The following is a 4,265-nucleotide window of genomic DNA, read 5'->3' as shown; positions in this document are numbered from 1 at the left end:
ATAAATACTTTGCATCCGTTTATATATATTTCATGGCAAATGATCTTGACAGCTTTCGGTTACCTTGTTATATATATATATATATCAATTTGAATCTTTTAGCTAATAGTCTTCAACTAACATTAAGGCTATCATAGAGAAAGATCGATATGTTAATCTCTTCCATAACTCACAAAAAAATAAAATAAAATTAGTGTAATGTACCGCATTTATCGCGATAAGATCAATATTTTTAAAATGTAAAAGTGAATGTTAAGAACGCAAAGAGCTTTTTTTGATAATATCATTAAATATGGCTAAGTGGGTTGATTTTATGGATCTAAAAGTAATCTAAATGACCGGTAAAAACATGATTTAAATTTTAAAAAAAATTTAAGATGATAGTTTTTTTTAAAAAAATCAAGATAATGACGTGAATCAGGTGGGTGAAATTCAATTGGTGGGTAACCCATTAAACCTGTGAATAAGATAACTTAGGTTAGCATGCCAAACATGTGAATCAAGTTATAGACTTCACTAAGATTATAGCTTTTTTTAAAACTATTTTTTTATTTAACTATATGATACTAAAAACAGACAATCACAAAATTGAATACCAACCTTATAGAAAATGAAATGAAACCAATTATAAAATTAAATTTTCAATTAACTAGATATCTATAAATGAAATTAAAAAAAAAAAAAGTTAACAAGTCAGACCCGTGAACCATGTCAACCAGCCAAATCTATGAAGAGATCCATGTACTTTATAAAGTTTAATAACATGGAACTATATTAGAAAAAATAGACGATATATAACAAAGTCAGGTTCAATGAAAAAGAAAAAAGAAATACCCTATCAAACCCATAAACCGAAGCAACTTGAATTACTTTGATAAACCTGCAAACCACTTTGACCCTATAAAAAAGCAAAAATAAATAAATACAAAACTCGATTCTCAATTACTTTAATATTGAAAGATGGAATAGAAAAATATGAATTTTAAAAAAAATAACAATAAAAATTCAAAAATGAAAAGAAAAGAAAAACAATATACTATTGTAATACACATTACAATGAGTGTGAGTGATTAATAGTTTCTCTCCCACCCTTTAGCTTTTCTGTTAATGTTAATGTTAATGTTAATGTACTTTGATCACTTATATGATAACCTTAAAAACATGGTTTAGATAGGGCAAATCTTTAAGGTTTCGCTACATTTCTAGGGCTTTACTAGTAGCTTATTTAACATTGAAACGGACAAGTGTTGTGGGGAGTATTAGATTGATACACAGTTTAGAATCGGCTAGAGTCCAACATCTTGGCAAACCAAGAACATGGGATAATAAATGCATGAAGACAAAACGGGTCCATTCATAGGATATAAAGAAATTCAAAAGAAATCAAGAATAAAATAAAATAAAACAAAGCCACTCAATGAATTATTATCCATATCCATGTACTTAATATCCTGTCTAATAAACTCAACCCAACTCAATTATAAGTCTCGACCCATGATTCCATGTTTATTATAAATCTAAACCTGGTGGCCTGGTCGATGAAATGGGCATTGCATTTCCTCTAGAGAATTGACTCGCCACAATCTACATCCGAACTATTTTTAGAAAATGTTAGCTTTGCTTTTGATTAATACTTGTCCATTTTCATGAATTCCTTTACAAAATTGACGAACGACATTGGCCTAACTCTTGCAGTTGAAGCAAGGAAATCTTCACATGCTCTTTATAAATTCCCTACCCACTTTCTGACTTTTGTCTTCGTTTTTTCATCGAAATTTTGATATTTAATTCCACTACTAACAATTAAGATAATTGAGTGCTAATAAAGTTTTGAAAACCTAACAGAGCTCTGCCCTAGCGTTCCATACATAACTCTTATTCGATCATAGGAATACGTGCGGGCATGCAAAATTGAGCATATGTATTAGCTTGATGGATTTGTTTTCTTTTGTTTTTCTTTGTTATTTTTTTTTTAATTAACCGGGATATCTGGGCCAGCTTATGTGTACCATAACTAATTCCCGGAATCCACTAAACATCCTACAAGCCTAGTAAACCTGTAAGGCACCGCGGGGATGACAAACATGCATAGTAAAATTCGAACCCATTTACAGAAAAAGAGAACAGGTCCCTTTCTACCGCTGAGCCACAACATCATGTGCTTCTTTGTTTTTTTTTGTTCTTTGATTATGTTGCTGGTTGTTTTCTTCGTTATATATGTTCGAAACTTGAACTCTTGTTGATTAGCTTTAGTAACCCTAAACTCCACGGCTAAGCAAGGTTGGCATTTGCTTCTCTAGAAAAGAATGGAGTTTTTTAAAGATGAACAGACAGAAGTCAGGCCAAGTGATAACTACAGGACTAGTTTTTCAAGAGTTTGCATTTACCGTTCACCAACCTTTAACTTTAGCAACAAACTCTTTTCTAAATTAAGAGTTTTGGATATAACGCCAAGCCCCATTTCCTCTGTTTTTGCACTGCCTTGTATAGGAAAGATGGTAAAGGACGTCAAATAATTGATTGAGCTTTCATTGCTGCCTTATATCACACGAGGGAGACCTAACTTTGAGCCCCACTTTCTCTTTTCTCACATGTTTTTAATGTGCATAACCTTTCATGTGAAAGACAAGGAAAACTCACATGATGGGTCGGCCATGGATACACACCAAAATGTCATCATGATCGCCTGAGTAATTGCTCGAGCTCGACTTCCTATCAAGCTAGCTAGATGTTTTTTTCTTCTTCTTTTTTTCAGTGGGCACACCTTGATTTCTTCTTCCAATTTCGATTTGTTTTAAATTATCCACGATTTAAGGATTTTTTAATTTGTGTCATATGCATTTGATATATGTTGATCAGCGAATAAATCATGTTACTAGATTAAGCATCCGAGTACATATTAAAAGTATAAAACACTATCCACGTAAAATATTTAACCTTGATTCAATACTCTTAAAATTATGAATATATTAATCATTATATTTTATATTATATCAAAACCTTTAACTATAATAATCTAATAAAAAATTTAATTAACTATATAAAATAAGGATTCTAAACACAAGCCTTTACCTTTTTCTATATTAACAATCCTTTCCTTTAACTAATGTTCTTAAACACCAGTTTAGCACATGAGGGACTTTCCTTTAAAAAAGGCAGTTTTTGATTATAAAAACCAAGTAATCTTCTTAGTTTCATAAACGACTAACAATCATTTCCTTCAACTAATGTTCTTATACACTCGTGTTTAGGTAATAAGGAGGGGGACTTTCCTTTTAAAAAAGGTTTATCTCGAGTACAAACACCAAAATAATCTTTTTTAGTTTCACAATACGACTCCAACCTTAAGATGTCTTCTTCTATATTTCTTTTCTTTGTGAATGATATATATAATAATATATATAATCTATAATATATATATATTGCAACTACATGTAACTTGAGAAATATATTTGTATATTGATCTTAATCCAAATGATCTATAGATTACTAGTATAGATTTTTAATAGCATGTTTTACTCCACAAGGTATGTCTTGTTTTTGTGTTTAGCAAAACGACCAAAGTATTGGAAACATTTTTCTTAAACTCTTTTTAATGGCACGAAATAAAGGTTATTATGTAAATTATTTTTTTTATTTTCCTGATAATACATCTTATAGTTGGCTAAAAAGTACCTATAGTTTTTATTACTCACTACACTAAAACTTTATTACTCCATCTATGATTTCTTTAAGGTAGATCAAAGTCTATTTTTCCCGTGACAAAAAATAAACTAATTTGGCTTTCCTTATACATTATCGATCCAAGTTTGTCCATCTTCATTTTTCCCTAAAAAACTCCCAAACTAGCTAATCTAGGATCTTTAATGTCCATTTGCTAAGGTCAAATCTAGAAGGAAAAGTTGCTTAGGCAATATATACAAAGAATGGAAGCTGTAGATCTTAACAACCTTGAACCAAACATTCAATAACATACACATATGGTTAAGGGTTCTATCTCCTTAATCAACGTGGAAGATTGTTGAGTTGTCTTGCTCTTCTCCTTTTGGTTCAAAACATTGCAGATTGTTGAGGTTTCATGCTCTTCTTTTATTCCAAGCTCTGCAACTAATTGTTGAAAAACTAAATACACAAATATTTAACCCTCTAAAGATTTTATTGATAGATTCAACACTTTTAAATTTTGAATACACAGAATCATTATAGAAAGATTACAATCTCTAACTATTATATTCTAAAAGATTCTAATTTCACAGCAAAATCTT

The sequence above is a fragment of the Populus alba genome, chromosome 1, assembly GCF_005239225.2.
Source record: "Populus alba chromosome 1, ASM523922v2, whole genome shotgun sequence".
Lineage (NCBI taxonomy): Eukaryota > Viridiplantae > Streptophyta > Magnoliopsida > Malpighiales > Salicaceae > Populus > Populus alba.
The sequence above is the reverse complement of the archived record's forward strand: the minus strand, read 5'-3'. Positions refer to the sequence as shown.